Source organism: Diabrotica undecimpunctata, chromosome 7, assembly GCF_040954645.1.
Source record: "Diabrotica undecimpunctata isolate CICGRU chromosome 7, icDiaUnde3, whole genome shotgun sequence".
NCBI classification, from domain to species: Eukaryota; Metazoa; Arthropoda; class Insecta; order Coleoptera; family Chrysomelidae; genus Diabrotica; species Diabrotica undecimpunctata.
This window is the reverse complement of record NC_092809.1, coordinates 19,452,069-19,470,636: the sequence shown is the minus strand read 5'-3', so window position 1 is coordinate 19,470,636 and position 18,568 is coordinate 19,452,069. Positions and strand designations below refer to the sequence as shown.

Below are 18,568 nucleotides of genomic sequence, written 5' to 3'. Positions count from 1 at the left end.
ATGATTTGCAGACACCTCAGCATTCTAAGTACAATTAATCATGACAGAAATAATTATGTTTTATATTACGTTCACGTATTAAAATGGATGAAGAAATTTTCACTACAACATCTTGTATATAAAACTTTTATATTTATCCCTCCTCTCTTCTTCTTTTAGTACCATGTACGATTATCGAACGTTGGCGATCATATTGGCAATAATAACTTTGTTTATGACGGCTCTAAATAAATTAGCGGTGGTCTCTTGATATCATTCTCGGAGATTTCACAGCCAGGATGTTCTTTTTCGGTTTGAACCTCTCCTTCCGGCGATCTTTCATTTCTTATTTGATCAACCCAACTTATCAGCAATACTCGTCCATAAATTCACATCTCAAAGGCATCAAATTTTTTCATTAATGTCTCTGTAAGGGTCGAGCTCTCCATACCATACAGCAATGTGGAGAATATGTAGCAGCGTATTAATCTGATTTTAAGATTTAACGTAATATCTCTATTAATTAGAATTTTCTTTAATTTATAGAAGGCGGCTCTGGCTTTTTCAATGCGTATTCTTATTTCTTTATTTATATCCCAATTATCGTTAACGTTTGCACCCAAGTAGGTAATATTGCGGACTTTTTCTAACTCTATTCCATACGCTCTGATATTCGTTGGTTGTAACTCCGTTTTGCTGACAACCATAAGTTTTGTCTTAGAAGTATTAAGTTTTAGCCCATATTCATCACATGCTTCGGTTACCCTGTTTTTAAGTCGTTGAAGGTCTTCTTCATTGGAGGCAATGAGTACCGTATCGTCTGCATATCTGAGATTGTTGACATTAATTCCATTGATTTTAGTGCCTGTATCTTCAACTAAGGCTTCCTTGAAGGTAAATTCGGAGTAGTTAAAAAGCAGAGGCGATAGAATACCACTACTTCCGTCGTGTTGTGTCTAATTCGTATGTTTGCACATTGATGCGAGTACAAATTTTTAATAATACGGAGGTCTCGGTCATCAATTCCTACCTGTTGCAAGACACCTATAAGTTTGTAATGGTTTACTAGATTTATATTTATAGATAGGATAAATAGAATAAGCTAACAGGAAGATTTGATCTGTGCAAGAGCAATTCACGACTATAATCGGCATTTTCATCTACCACCATTTTCTAATGGATGGTGCAAAGGCTGAATGATTAAAACAAAAAATTTCAATAAGTGTATTTGCCTAAAAATGCTAAAAATGAAAAATTTGGGTATCTGCCAATAAAATGTTAAGTGAATTTCTATAATTTGAGGACGATCCATTTAGTAACCCTATGGAGCTGTATCTGTAACTCGATTTTAAGAATAAATTTGAAATTTTTAATCCATATATTTAACTAGATTGTAATTGTATAAAAGCAACGAACTAGTTTTTTTATAGGAAAAAGTTAACGTAGATAAAAATTATTAGCATGTTTATCTATGTACGACATATTATAATATTAGCTAATACGACCACCAAGAACTGTGGGTGCAAATAGAATCTCATTATGACAGTTTTATCGCCGGCAATTGTGAAATATTAAATGCAGAATGTGCATTTTTGCAGAAAATAAAACGGCGGCAAAAACTTTCATACATTTTATGAGAGGTTACATAGCAAAAGGCTTAATAAATTTACAAAAGTGAAGAATAGAAAAAGCGCAGATAAAACGAAAAGAAAAATGGGGAATTTGCATGACAAGGCATTGCCGCGAGAATTTTTGTTGAAGTGCTAATTTCATTTGATTGTATTAGCACATGTTGTAAAAGCAATTAGGGAATTTCCGTGCATCCCAGAAATCCAGACCGGTAGATGATGAAAGCAATTAAATTCGTTAGACTACGCTACCCTCTGCTTGGTTTCCTTTTCGAATTAATTGAGGTTTTTGTCTGAAGAATTATTAATTATTCCCCAAACTCGAGTCATAGTTACGGGGCCAAGCTGAATATTTCAAACTAACTTATAAATAATTCAAATTATGAGATTGCGTAGCGAGTCGTAAACATTGCGATGCTGATGCATGAACCATAACGAGGTTAAAATTGATATCAAAAATTTTTTGTATTTTTTGAATTTACAAGGTTTGAAATATTTAAATAGTGTTTTCACATCTGAATCTCAAACAAACTTATTACTCTTAAATAAGGTCCAAAATTTGAATATTTATTACCACCGTTTTTCAAGTTCTTGCTACTTGACACAAAATTTTTAAAAACAATTGTGTTCAATCACAAATTAATCCCTTAATTTGTAATCTCACATTATTCTTAACTTCTTAACCTTTTATAGTTTCACCCTGTATAATTGAAACATTGTAAAACTATATCTAGTAATATTTTAATAATTAAAATCCGTTCAGCTGCAAACCTGCACTTAATAAATTGTCGAATATTTTTCTATTGCAATAATGGCCTAGATTAAAGTGTAGTGTAAGCTTATAGTTCAAATTTTGTTAGTATGATAAAAGCATTAACCTCTGTGCTGAGGTAAACATTATTTGTGAAATTATAAATTGGGGATTTAGGCTTATTTGAGCACAGTCTATTATAGATAACCTTACTAATATATACAGGGTGTCCCGGAAAATAGTCGCGTTCCTTAACGATATGTGCAGATTGCAGCATTTAAAACAAAAAAGTCTTATAAAATTTTTTTATGAAGTTAACCGTTTTCAAAAAAAATTATTAATTTTAATCTATTTGATTATTGTTCGCAGAAAAGGAAATACAGCCGGCAACGTTGCGTTCCTTGTTATTCTTCGTTAATTACTGTAAATCAGCTATCATGAATCATCGATCGTTAGGCATAATATGTATTGATACTGATAACAGTGATGGAGAAAAAGCATGTATTTGTTTGTATTAAATATTTAATAATTAAAGTTTGTATACTGTTTTTACTTACATGGAAAATTATTATTACAATAAATGTTCGAAATGGCCACCATTTGCACAGATACACGCGTTTATTCGACGAATCCAATTATTCTTAATATTATAAGTATGTAAATTATGTCTGATTATTTCAGCAGCATCAAAAATTCGTTGTCGCAATTGAGCTTCTGTTTTAATTTCATCCTGGTTGTCGTATACTAATGATTTTAGATGTCCCCAAAAATAAAAGTCCATAACATTGCATTCTGGTGTTCTGGGTGGCCACAGAACGTGTCCATTTCTAACGATCCAACGACGAGGAAAAGTGATGTCTTTTGACATGAAAAGTGAAATCTTTAATATGTCTCGTAAAATGTGCTGGAGCCCCGTCATGAAGAAACCACAATTCAGAGCGTATTTGTAACGGAACGTCTTCAAGAAGTATCGGTAAAACATGCTGCAAAAAATTTAAATAGGATTCTCCATTCAATCTTCTGGGAAGTCCGTACGGTCCAATCAGACGATTACCAATAATCCCAGCCCATAAATTTATACTAAATTGTTTTTGAAAATTTGTCCTACGTATAGCATACGGGTTTTCATCCCTCCACACGTGACAATTGTGAAAATTAAACACACCATTTCTCGTAAAACAAGCTTCATCTGCACACAACACTTTGCTCGGAAATTCGGGTTATCTGGCGATTTTGTTTTGAAACCATCTACAAAATTTAAATCTTCGAGGTAAATCGCCTTGGTCTAAATCTTGCAATCGTTGGTAATGGGAAGGATGTAACAGTTGTTCCGTAAATGTCTTGTGAACTGTTTTTTGAAATGCCAACCATTCTAGCCACAGATTCTAGCCTACTTACTCTTGGAGTATTACTGACTATATCCAAAATCACGTCTTCTGCATTTAGTCTACGGTTACTTAGTGTTCTACCGCTAGTTTTTTTAGGTATCACACAATCCGTCTCTAATAACCTTTGGGACACGTTCACAAAACTTCGGGCATTAGAATGTCGTCGTTCGGGATAGCGTTCAAGTCTAACAACCCTATTATTGTCACAGTGGGCTTCAACGTACGTAATTAACATATCGTGATACTCGCGAATCGAAAACATGACAATACTATTTATTCTTGAGCTACGGGTAATTACAACTGTTTACAAATAATGTAACTTTTCTGTATTAAAATAAATTAAACTATCGCATTCTGCCCATACCTTTTGGAGCGCAACGTTGCCGGATGTATTTGCTTTTCTGTGGACACTAATCAAATGGATTAAATTTAATATATATTTTTTTGAAAACGGTTGACTTTATAAAAAAATGTTATAAGACTTTTTTGTTTTAAATGCTACACTCAGCCCATACCTTTAAGGAACGCACTATTTTCCAGGACACCCTGTATATAGTATAATTATCAGTAGCTGTCAATAAAACCATCATTTTTACTTGACGACTTCAACATTTTATTGTATTACCATCGTCGATCGGGAAGAATTGAACAAAGGGGCATTAGAAAACAATTCGATCCTGATATTTAATCTGTCTGTCTGATCTGTCCATTGGTCCTTCGACAAAACAATATCAAAAGGGCGTTAATTGGATAGGATCGAGGGATATTTAGAATAAAAACTCATCTAGAAATTTAAAGAAGGCCCAAGAGGGGTCTTCTAGGAATAGTCCTCACATCGGTATTTGGGGTAAATGATAAAGTATACAGGGACATAGATTCCTTGGACGAAAATCAGAAGGATCTAAAAAAAATTCAAAATATCAGACGAAGCTGATGTTGCAAACAATAGGTTTGATTAACTCTACAGCAAAAAGAATAAACGGACATTTAAATAGGTTCCGAGAAGCACTGATAAACGGAACTAAGGAAATGTCTAAAGGCCTAAATGATGTCTCATATAGAGCTGACACATTAAAGAAAGAGTACATACGACTTAAAGTGGAAGCGACTTATAACCGGTCAATGGAATATGCAAAAGAATATGCCAACACATACGAAAAAATATTAAATCTTCAGTACAATCATGGATACTTCATAGATATTATAATACTCGGACAAATAGAGTCAATAACTTCGAATGCTACAATGTTCCTTCCACAAGGAGTACATATAATTGGCAATTTCCTAATTATTAACATCACTAGATACAACCTACTGAGAGTCACAGCTCATCCGTTGTCGGTGGGGGGTGGCGTTGTGCGCTCGTTGTTGGTCCTAAGGAATCTATTTGCAGTAGATTTGCAATAGATAACTTACACATTTTGAAGTGACATATGAAGATAAAGGTAGGTGTATAGAATTAAACAAAGGAGAGTTGGCACGTTCACCAATGGGCATCATTAATATAGATACCCAGTCAAACTGTATCTTAAATGAATTATATGATAGAACTACCAACACCACCTGCAATATAATAGAGTACAAAATAAAGGAAGCCAGTTGGTTGAAAATGAGCACACCGAACCTTTGGCTAGTCATTCCATCATACGCTATAAATTTAGCTATAATGTGCGACGGTTCTCGATCTGAATATATAATCAATCAAACGAGTTTTATAAAGCTGTCACCGTAATGCGTTGCTCAGACCCGAAACATAACATTACTCACATCCAGTAATGGATTGGAAACAGCAATTGGAAGTTATTTAAAGACTCGCGTCAGTCCCATTCAAGAGCTTATGCAGAGGCCAATCATAAAGCAGAACCAAATTCCCAGACATTCTATAGATATTCGGGGAGATGAGTTGCCAAATATTGTACTTGAGACAAAGCAGATTGAGAAAGATATATCTGAACACACGTGGAAAACCATTGATAGCTATCAGTGGATTCCTGATTTAACCACGGGAATAGTCCTTTATTCATTGTTATGTTGATTTTGTTGAATGTGGAAGGTAGTCAGATATATTCGAAACTCCAAGAGAGCCAGAAAACAATGACATCAAGGTTCTTGCATCCAACCTCATCCAGCGCCTCAAAGACATACGGTATCACAACCAAATTTAAGTAAAACTTTAGAGAAAGCCTCTCCTAAATCAGTTTTACTTAATGAGCTTAGATTTGAATTAGATAGTTTAGATGAATCATAAATTATAAATAATCAAGTTATAGGTAGCACTGCTATGCTATGATAACCGTGATTTTACTATCCTACTCTATCTAGTTTGTGCAAATGTAATGTCTTAATGGTTTCATAAACAAGAATCACGTGCTTATTTTTCTTGCAATAATGATCTTTCGTTATTTCATTTAATAAAATTGTTGAGATTCGCTCAATAGTCAGTAATACCTAAAAAAGCAGATAAGCCGAGATATTTCTGAAAACAAAATATTTGTATTTGACTTATAGTCCATCTAATTTAATTACCGTTGCATCATTATCATTGACAGAAATCGAAGTTGACATAGTGGCCAAAGTATAAAAAAATCCTGGATCCATTTTAAATCAAATAGGTCACATAATTATAGCAAAAGTGGATTATACAACAAAACAAATTAATATTTAATGTAAATAAACAGAAACAAAACAAGAGTTAAAAAATAATCGTGTTAAAAAAAATTTGAGCCGCTTGTATGCGTCATATAAAGATGTAAAATGGAATACTTAAACAAAAACAACACTTTTTTCATTACTTACTTATTAACATTAGTATGCATTAGTCAACACCGCAACTGTCAAATAAGTGTTACCAATTTATGCCAAAATATCACTTTCGTTCGGTTACAGTTGCAGTGTGTTCCAAGCAAATGTTCTTAATAAAAACGCTTTATAATGCATTTATACAAATTAAATGAAAAATATTATTGGGTATTTCTTTAAGTTAACATTAATAGAAATCTTTAAATATTATTTCTACGCGTATATAATAAAATATGTCTAGTGGCTTTAATGCCAGTGTACTCGGAAAAGTGATTCTAAAAAAGAACACACCTACCGCCTAAATATTTCGTGTTGGTATCATGTGACCTCACGGACTATGACGCGAATGACGTGCAACGGTAAGTAAAATAGATGAAGTATATATAACTTGACTTACATTTAAATAAATACAATATCCACATAATATACATTATCATTGTGGTATATTTATTATTTTTACATTTTTTGATCATATCAACAATCACAATAGATAGATAGATAGATAGATAGATAGATAGATAGATAGATAGATAGATGGAACGTTTATTGACCACTTTACATAAAGTTTGAAGTCCGTATAAAAAATACAATAAAAGATATAATAATGTAAACTTAAAATTAACTTAACCATATTGGCTGAAGTAATATACATATGTAAGTATTACATATGAATACATATTAGCAGAAGAATTAAAATTAAAAATTTAAGATAAAAAAATCTCTAACCAAAAAAAAAAAAACAAACCTAAACTGTCACATAAAAAATCTTTGAAATATGGAAGTAACAAAAATGTGCAAATAATTAAGAAATATTCCCGAATCGATGACTAAATAAACTAATACATAAAACTTAGTACATTTTAATAGCAATAATACAATGTGATATGTAGATAGTAAATCGACAGTATTCTGACCAAACTGGGTACACGTTATAAAGGTGTATTGAGGTATTCTGTCTTTGAGTAAAAACAATATGTTAAAAAATGCTTTCTGATCCTATTTTTAAACAGTGGTGGAGACAGAATTTTTATTTCGTTAGGCAGATAGTTATACAAGTGAATATCAGTTGAATTCTTTGTGCTCTTTGATAGTCTGAATCGTTGTGACCTAATTAAATCCCTCGATCTTGTTAGATGATCATGTAATTGGGAGTTTATAGTAAACTTATTTTTATTATCGTGAATTTCCAACAGTGTTGCATACATATAAAGCGAAGGTAGAGGCATAATACCCATGTTCAAAAATAATGGTTTGCAATGATCCCTTAAATCCGCTCCAGCAAGTATCCTCACCACCTTCTTTTGTAATTTAAATATTCTGTCGGCATGACCAGAGTTGCCCCAACCAGCTATTCCATATTGTATATGACTATGAAACAATGAAAAGTAACACATTTTAAGGGTACTTTTAGGTACCAAATAAACCAGGTTACGCATTACAAATATTGTACTGGCGAGTTTAGAACTTAAGTTGTCTATATGGATGCCCCAATCTAAGTTGTCATCCATAAAAATCCCTAACAATTTGATGCTATATCCAAAAATGTGTCTTCGATCTGAACTGAAAACTATATTTTGATTTTTATCCTCGTTTAGTTTTAGTTTATTATGTGTAAACCAGTTTTTAATTTTAAGCACATCGTTTCCTATTTTGTTATTTAAATTATATTGATTCTGGTCGGTACTAATAACGGTTGTATCATCTGCAAAACATATACACCTTAAGGGGTGGGTATAATGAAATATATCGTTGAGATATAGAAGAAAAAATGTAGGTCCTAATATAGACCCTTGGGGAACTCCACGTTCAACATTGTGAAAATTGGAGTAGTTATTATTTAAAAAAACGGCCTGTTTTCTGTTTATTAAATACGATCGAAATAAATTAAGAGCATTTCCCCTTATGCCATATTTGTGCATTTTGTCTAAAAGTAAAGTGTGTGAGACACAATCAAAAGCCTTAGATAAGTCACACAATGTTAAAGACACGAAGTGACCTCTCTCTAGGACATCAACTACTTCCCTTACAATTTCCTGAATTGTTTGAGTAGTGCTGCATTTTTTTCTGAAACCATATTGATTACAATGAAGTATTTTGTACTTTTCTATGTACTCTATTAAGCGGTTATTCAAAATACTTTCAAAAATTTTACCAAGAATGGGAATAATAGAAATAGGGCGATAATTTTCAATTTCTTCTGGAGATCCTTTTTTGAGTAGCGGTAACACTTTTGTTACTTTTAATACATCGGGAAAGATTCCTTCGATAAGGCAAAGATTATAAAGTATGACCAGTTTATCAATAATAATATCCAGAGTTTCTATCACTAATTGTTTGTTTATTTCAATATTTCTCAATATTTCCATTTTATCTAAAATATAAAATCTTTTCTATTTAAAATTATTTCATATAACAAAAGTCTTATTTTTAGATGACCTACTTCACTATAAAACTTATAACTTCTTTATTTCTATGAGACTCTTAAAACCAACTTGACGTTTCCTTCAGAAATTTTGCTGCGCTTTCACAACTTTACCCACATAATTGGTTGGTTAGTCACTACTGCAGATTAAATGCGATTTCCAACAAAGACCTCTGAATTTTATACCCTCTTTTTGTTTAAAATGTTCGGAAGAAAAGGAAAAGGGCGTTCTTAAGATATATTGAATCGCGGAATTCGTAAATATAAATAAACTTGTGTATCAATTTTACCGAAGTTTGCAATACGAGTAAATAGTTTCATTTTTTAACTGTACAATTTTAGTTTCTTTTTTAAATTTTACATATTTAAATTGTATTATTATGTAAATGTTATTTATATTCCAGGAAAAATTACTGTAGATTAGATGCATGTATGGGAAAGAAAAGAGTGAATAAGAATTGGTGAAGAAATCATGAACACCATGAGATTCGTAGATGACACGGTAATTATGGATGAGAGTATAGAAGAACTACAAACTTTACTAGATGCAATAAATAATGAATGTATTCAAATGAGACTTGACATCAATACAGATAAGACCAAATTTATGAGAGTATCAAGGAGTCCAATAACTAATGAACAACTAACTCTTGGTGGACAGCAAATAGCGAGAGTGACAAAATTTAAATATCTGGGAGCTTACACCAACACAGAATTAGATCCAGACCAAGAGATCAGGGTACGAATAGAAATGGCAAGGACAGAGTTCTTAAAATTCGGGCAACTGTTCTGTGACAAAAATCTGAGTACTGCGATGAGACTGAGGTTTGTTGAATGTAACGTCTGGTCCCAATTATTGTACGGGGTAGAAACATGGGCGTTAAAAGTGCAAATAGTTAAGAAGCGTGAAGCCTTTGAAGTTTGGATATACCGGAGAATGTTGAGAATTCCAGGGATTGCCAGAGGAATGATAAATATAGTAGTCTGCAGATCATCATGCAGGGTAGAGTCGATGGCAAAAAGGGAATGGGTAGAAAGTGGAAGTCATGGCTGCGAAATATTCGAGACTGGACAAACATAACTGTAGACGAATTATTCCACGTTGCAAAAGACAGAAAAACTGTTAGAAATATGGTCGCCAAACTCCGTTAATTGGGACGGCATAGGAAGAAGAAGAAGATGTATCTAAGACAATTTATGCTTAACACTTTGCCAGTTTTAAATATTAACTTGTTAACATTATAAAAATAAAAATAAAAACGTTTTTTTTTGTGCAACCACAGCGTCTTTGTGCACATGATTTTCTATGCTATTGGATTCCTTGTCGTCTGTTTTTGCAGGTACTATTTTAGCACTATACCTACTTGCCTGCCTGGCTGTTTTCAACAACCACCTGACTAAATTAAGATTAGATGATCAATCAGTCTATGTTTTTTTCAATGTATCCTCTATATTCTGTTGTTGTTCAGGATATCTCTGATCTCAGAGATTTTTCTTGTGGTCTGGTAGAAGAATTTTATGCTCCTATTCTCGGTCACCTCTCTGAGTAGTGTGTACTAGAGGCTTTCTTGGATGGATGTATTTGTCACTTTGTCTTACTATGTTGAGCCATCTATCAGTCTGTAGCATGCCGTTTTTGTCTTTATTAGTTTCTTTTAGTTGGTCTCTGCTATGAAATGCTAAATGCCATACTAAGACTGCATATAATAGTACTAATCTAACAAAGGCACAATATAATTGAAATAATTGGCCTGCGATAGAGGGCTTGATCTAAAAAATATAGTTAAATTAGTTTCTTTGTTACTAATTCGATTTTCTTGGTTTCTGTGATGATTTTGTGGAAGTGGAGTTTTTCTGTCTTAGTAAACTTCGAGGTACTTGACCAGATATTCGGCTTTTCCTTCTACTTGAATTCTGTTTCTTCTTATCTTTAATTATTCTTCTACGGGTAGATTGTTGTGCTGCGTAAAGATGATAAATTTTGTCTTCTATGCGTTGATCTTAATCTTATATTCGTGCGTATAGTTTTTTGTTCTCTCTAGATGGTATTTTAGTTTTTCGCCGATTTTTTTGTCATTCTTGGCTACTGTGTAGATTGCTGCGTCACCTGCGTACATTAATGTGTTTGTTCTATCAATAATATATAACAAAATATTATATATTATCAGTGATAACATGCTGCTATAAGATATTTCTTTATAAACTTTTTGTATCCTAGATACCTTTCTGTCATCTGAAAAATTTCATATTTGTCATATATATTGACTTAGTAATGAGATAAATAGACTAAGTAAAGCCTTACTTTATCCATCTTCAAGATAAGCGTTTTTTTCACACTATCATTTAGTTTCTGTTGAAGCCAATTTTTGCCAGCTGACTACTCTTGCTTGGTAAAGTTTACTAAGTTTCATACGAGACTTCATAAAGAAACAAAATTCTCTGTTTGTTTAGAGTGTTCAGAGTAACGGGGAAATACTGCATTGTAAGATTCCCAAATAAACAAGTGTCTTCCCGTTGCCTCTGAAGTACTGCTTGAGATAGGGTCAAAGTGGACATCGCAATACCGAATTTCTCCAGAAAGCCACTATATGTCCCGACTACGGACAACAGCACAAATCTTTTGAATTTTCTAAATTAAACGTTTCTTCTACTCCCAACTGTCGAGTAAATCACCGCGTATATACTTAAAAATTTTCAGCAAAAAACGTACTCCATCTACTCAATTTCAACCCATAACTACTCCCATACAAAAATCAGCTCAAAAATTCACCTCACACATAAAGTCAGTAATTTACATTATGTAAATGATCCTTGTTAACGTTTATCCTGAAGAAAAGAAAGGACGTAGCCCGTACGTTTAGCTATAGATTTTCTAAATTGTGTATGATCACTCCATATTAACTTCGATTTATAACCATACCAATAATCAAACATTAATCCAAACCACAGTTTTAAAAAACAATACTTAAATCCTCAAGTTAGAAGGTTAGTGCCCCCAACACACTAGTAAAACTAACAATAGACAGTATTGGTTTTCTGTGGTTTACCAATTTTATTGCACAGCGATATCTGTCATAAATAAGGACCTTGCTACATCTAAACTCCGCCCGATTATTAAGCTTCACTCTATTGTACTCCATGCAATCACTAAATAATTCTGAAACTAATTGTTTATTTTGAGGACACGAGGAAGACCTTCGACAGACCACCACGAGTCGATCGATTATTTGTGCCACGTCTTTTCGGCTTTTGCTATGATCCCCATCCGACTGTCATTTAAGGAAATCAGATTCTATCATCCTAAGGGAAGATAGTGTCTAGGAATTATTGACATGCGGTCTTTCCTCGAAAGGTTGGCAGAGAGCTTCGATCGTCTAAGACTCAATATTTACATTCCTCTGACCTATCCACATATGGATAGATTTCTGCAATTTGTGTAACTAGTTTTCAGCAAGATTGCCTTGACTGACTCAAACCAACAGAACGTTAGGAGACCTCGATTAGGCGCTGCGATTCTTCAAGGTATGGCCGTACCTGTTCTTTACGGAAGCACAGAATGGGAGAGAAACAACGTCAGTTCTGAGTATGGGAGACATTTATTATTAAGGTAAGGTTTTGGGAAGACGAGGGGCTGCTAAGAAGCGAAAAGTCACAATTTTGTTGGTGAGGAGGACACCTTCGCAAAATACCAATTATATTATGGGAACAGCTTTTGGATCAGCATTTTATCTTGCAATGTCTGCGATGGTGTTGCTTCTAGGGCGTCGTAGTACTCATTAGAAAGTTCCTTTCCAACCAAGTCGGGAAGTTTTGCTGGGAGAAATGGAACTTTTTTTATAGTGCCTGGTGAGTATATGCCCTGCCCTAGATCGTGACATGGAATTTTTATGACCTCTTTTGCTCTGATGTTGGAGCTTTATATAGTACGTTGGACGTACTTTTTGCCAAGAGAACGGATTCTGCGCTCTATTGTGGGGATGTTGGGTAATTGGTGGATTAATATCGACCGATAATCTGCACGTTTCTCCACAATTCTTCTTAAGATTTTTCGTTAAGTTGCGATTCTTGAATTAATTAGACGATAGTTAAGGGTCGCGTAGATTATTGTTCTGTATTTAACTATTAGCCTTATGTAAGTCTTGTATGTGCAGGAGAGTTATAGATTGTATACTACCAAATGTTCCAGAAAGATCATCAAGGAGATTAGCTTTCTTTCTTACCCAGTCGAGCGTGTTTTGTATGTTAGTGTACCAGTTGTGATTCGTCTGAAAATAAATTCCTAGATAAGGTAGGAATTTCTGTAAAGAAGTCTTTCTCCATAGAGCGTTATGCGGTTACCCTTCTCTTCGTCTCGGAGGGTACCTGGATACCTGAAGAGGAAGGATTGAGTTGTATTTAGGGATTGAGTGTAACTCTACATTTATTGCACCATTTCAAAATTTTATCTTATTGGTCTTGAGCCTTGTTGAACACAGATCGTGTACTCCGTGGCCTGTCTAACGTGCCTCAGGAAAGCAGTGCAATATCGTCGGCGTATAATAAGATGGATTCGGAATAATTTGTGGGATGAGGGAGGTCTCTGTTGGACTTCAGCTTGTGGAGTGAATGTTGTGGAGAAATCATTAGTGACTTTAACATGAATGGTCAGATTAGACTTTTATAGTTATCTATACCTATATACGTTCGTAAGTGTTGACTTCCAGGTCATTTGACCAATAAAGAAGTTTCAAGACAAGGCGATGAGTGCATTAACGTACGTATTAGTTCTTAAATACTAGCTCGTGATGACAATTTTCATACCAAATATATCATTCTATTCCTTGAAAAGGCAGTAGCCTAAAACAGGGATCTCTCACATATTTTCTTTATACCTACCATTTTATACCCTCTTTAAAGTAAAAGTAACGTCGTTCTCAATCGTCGCATACCTTCACGCAATCATTTGGAGTATCCTACACACTTAGAACCTATTTAGCTCGGCCTCTGCTCGCTGCCCTAGACACCATTGTCAGTTTTGTTAATTAAAAGCAATTCATTTCTACTATCTGAAGAAGCCAGTTGATATAGAGAGCGACTGCTTGACACAGAGAAACTATGCCGATGCCATTAGCCGCACGGCCTTTTCATTATTTCAGAAGCAAAATTTGTAAAAAATATAATTTATTGCAATGGAGTCATTTTATGGATAACATTTTTAGAAACTCTTATATTTGCAGCATTGATGTATACAAACGGAACTAACTGAAAATAATTTAAAGCATATCTTGTAGAGATTACTTTTTCCTTTATAATTTCTGTGGTAAATCTGATTTTAAGATAATAATTTCATAATCGCAAAACGCAAAAACGATTCAATTATGCCCAGCATCTCAAGCCCTCTCACCAACTGTAGTTGAAAAAGGAGCCACTCTTTTTAATTTTAAATTGTAGAAGACATTTTTCTTTCAAATAAATGGAGGAAATGTCCGTAGCGTAATTTTTAAGAGGGTGAAATAATTTTTACAAAGACTTAAATGAGGAAAAATCTAACAGACTAAAAATTAAACGCACCAAATTAATGAAGTAAACTTCTGTAAATTGGTTGTCAGTCTCAAAGGAGAAGAAAACATGATAAAGCAAAGAAAGAAGCAGGGTTTGTAATTTGAGAGAGAATCATTTTTCGTTATCCTGTTTTCCTTTGCTTATTTGCGTCGGTGGTCCTTTAAATATTTATGGGTGTTTAATTTCGTAACGCTTTTGGAAATATGATTTAATTACAGATCATATTATAAATAAAATTATTGAATAATTTTTTAACTCAGTAATTTGAGATTCCTTAAATTTTTGACATTTTTAAAGCTTTTGCCTCGAAGACGTATATAAAATGTAGGATGATATTGTGTATAACGGAATTTTAAAATACACAATAACTGTATATATATCAAAAAATATAAAGTTCGAAAAATATAGCGTTTTTTTATTTATATTTCGTGAAACAGATTGTCTTCAACTTTCAACAATATCACCAGAGAGCAAAGAATTAAATTTACATAAATAGATTAGTTGGTAGAGACATTTTGTAATTAGTAATAAATAAAACGTAAGTTTTAATTAATAAAGCGTTCACAAATAACAACTTTCGTTTAAACCGAAGCTTCAGGATTCGAATAGAACAAATACTATCCAAACACGGAACTCCAGAGGCTGAAGTGCCACAGATAGCAGTCCTGTCGCCCCTACTGTACACAATATGCACCACAGATGTTCCAAGAGCTCCAGAAACACTACTCAGACTTTATACAGACGACATAGCGATTGTGAGCAAATGCAGAAACTTAGCCCCGTATTTATAGTCGGTACTCAAGCTCGTGCTTGAGCACGTGCTCAGCCAAGTCGAACTTACGTCAAAGTCATGCTCAAGTATTTGTTGTGTTCTATAAACGATACTTCGGGTATTCTCGTACAAGATTGATCTCAAGCACGAAAATTAGGGATTTTAAGTAAATTTGATTGGTAACATCCAACAAAAAGAAGATTCTGTCAATTATTATCATTGTCACTAAACGATTTTTAGCGCCAAATTTAACTTTATTGAAGAAGAGGCATGTTGTGTATTAAAAAAAATTAATTTTTAATAAATTATTTTAAGATATGTAATATATTATAAAAAATATGCATTCGAGGGAATAAATTTCTGTTATGTGCATTTTTAGATGAGCGGAAATTGTACTAAATATGCAGTTTATTCAACAAAAGGAAAGGTGTTTATAATCCAGCTGGTAAAGAAAATAATACTGTAGAGAATAAAAGGATAGACGGTGCTTCCTTAATGAAAAAATAAGGGTTGTGAGTACAAATACAGCCTATTATATAACTGCCAGCCTGAGGCAGATATATTAAGGACTTCAGAACAGCTACGAAAAATGTAAAACAAATTGAAACAGAGGTAAAATACTTTTATTTATTTAAGCAAAGTTTTTGTCGTAGAAAATGCAGAGAAACAACAGCATGCTGGCTACAGGTGATGACCCTTTGAAAAAACCAAAGCCTGATGTAGTGCTGGAGTTTGTGAAAGTTGCTGTTCCCGACATATAGATATGTAAGCATCGACTGTCCCTGGAAAGGCACAGTATTTGGAAGAGGTAAATTTACTATATACTCACACTTAGTATAATTGCAGGACAAAAGGATGCCCACCAGCTAGGAGGACATGTTAGTGTAATTACAATAACATCAGAAGTATCTGACTTCCTCCATTGCTTTTCCAGTTCAAAATAAATAGTTGTTAAATATGATAATTTTGATAAATCTTACCTGTACATTTAATAATAATTTCAAGTAATACTTGTAATATGACACCTGTTGTTCCTAGAGAATGTCAATGTTCTTCAAATGGTAAGTAATCTTAAATGTACTTATGGCAATATGTAATAATAATAAACACTACTAGGTACCAATGAAGTAATGGCTATTATAATTGCAAATAAAAAACATTTGCCAAAAAAAGGTTCGAATTATTCCAAAGGTTAATAGTAATCCATAGTTATGGATTTTTAAAACAATCATTTATATATAACTATTCTTATTTTGTACTTAATGTATGTATTATATTGAAACCTGTTAAAAATTCTAACTCAGTTGCTTTATTGAAGTCCTCGTAGACATACCGTCTCAGGACTCAGGACAGCAGAGTCATATGTCACCATGTTACCAATCCATCGGTAACTTTACCATCTAAATTGTAAAACAGACATTATGTAAACTAAATTTCAATTAGCAAATTTTAAAGGGTTTGTAACCCCATATTTAGTGGCTACATCCATGTATTAACTTGGTACTGATGATGGAATACTTATTCCGAAAACGTTTTGCCAATTTAACATAGCCCAACTGGGTTTTTTATATACCTTTTTATAAAGGATTTTATTTAAATTTTTAATATATGGTATACAGCCAAACACAGGAACTTAGTTTCCTTGTGGATTTTATTTTTAATTAATTATTAGTTTAACACCAATAGCTTTCAAGTAATTAAACATGTCTGTTTTTGTCTTTCACTAATATATTAAGGATATTCTATTAAAGATACGTGCTAAATTAATGTCGCAGTTACGTAAGTCACACATAGGGTAATTTGATTTAAATAGGGAAAGAGATTCAAGTGAAACGCCGAAAATCGAGGTTTGTGAATAGCAACATTGGCAATACTGTATTGCATAGTGCGTCAGGGTTTTATAGTCAGTCAACAATTCAATTAAAAGTGTTTAGTACAGTTTTATGCGACTTCCAGTGTTTGTTAGTGATTTCAGATAGTTGTTACTAAGGTGATATTGTTTAATTGTCGGAGAGAAAACAACAGAGTTGATTTAATGAAAATGGAACCAAGAAACCCAAAACGTGTTGATTGGTCGCCAGGAAAGAACGCCAAAGCAATTATTCTTCGAGAATAAAGTTACACATATCAGGAAATAGCAAACAGATTGGATTATGGCCACAAAATCAGGCGTAATGAAAGTTTGTAAACGTTATCATAACACTGGAACGAAAAAATCAGCAAAAAGAACAGGCAGAAAACCGAAAGTCAATACAATGAGTGTAGAATATGCTAACTTTCTATAGAAGATCGTCGCAGATCCTCAAAAGAGATTAATGCTTATTGTAAAATCAACTGGCTTACTAATATCGGATCGCACTGTCAGAAGAAAGTTGTGTGAAAATGGATTGCGAGCACGAACTCCTAGAAAGAAGCCGTCCCTGATCAAAAACGGGAGACAAAAACGCATTTATTGAGCCTTGGCACACAGAGAGTGGATAGAAGAACATTGGAGTAAGGTAATTTGAAATGATGAAAGCAGTATCTCGATCTTTGGGAATGACGGAGGGAAGTTTGTTCGCCGCCGACCTTTCGCTCCAGTGTACTATGGTCACTATGAAGCATCCTGTGAGTGTAATAGTATTGGTTTGTATGACCACTAATGAAGCTGAATACTGCAAGCCAAATTATTGCCGACTATCAGATATTTGTTTGAAGGGGATGCCCAACAATGCATTTTCCAGCAGAATGAGACGCCTTGTTATACGGCTATGATTTTCATGAAATGGTTGAGAAACCATGATGTTACTATCGTGGTTTTGTGGTCAAGGCTAAAAGTGTTAGTATCACGCCGAATCCCAAGAAACAAGAGACAACTGATAGAAGCCATTATTCAAAACTGGTTTAGAGTTATTACACCCAAAGATCTGGCACGTTTCGTGAACTTCATGCCTCGCAGAATCGAGTTTGTCATAGAAAACAAAGGTTATCTCATCAAATACTAATTTTCTTGATAATAACCTTTCTACCATTTTTTTTTAAATATATATCTACTAATAGCTAACGGCTCTTGTTTAATTTATTTTTAAATTTTTAAAGGGTTTTTCCTCTTAAAAGATGTTAAATATTAAGTAAAAGCATAAAACGATGCAATAAAATTATAGATAAACGTAAAATTAAAATAAGTTTAATGACAAAGAGGAATGTTAATAACAAAACTAAAATTTTTGTAAGGTTTCCAGAATTTTGGCTACTAGTGTACACGTAAACGGGCTAGCTTCACTAACACTAAAGAGACACTGTGTATTG

The 18,568-nt window shown here is 33.5% G+C and overlaps 1 long non-coding RNA gene across 1 annotated transcript; it reads left to right on the top strand.

The window, feature by feature from the left end:
* Nucleotides 1-15,345: 15,345 nt before the first annotated feature.
* LOC140446200 (uncharacterized) lies at nucleotides 15,346-16,220 on the top strand. Its single transcript, XR_011951466.1, has 4 exons — nucleotides 15,346-15,599; nucleotides 15,660-15,871; nucleotides 15,934-16,045; nucleotides 16,127-16,220. It is a non-coding gene; the product is annotated as an uncharacterized lncRNA (long non-coding RNA).
* The last annotated feature ends 2,348 nt before the right edge of the window (nucleotides 16,221-18,568 follow it).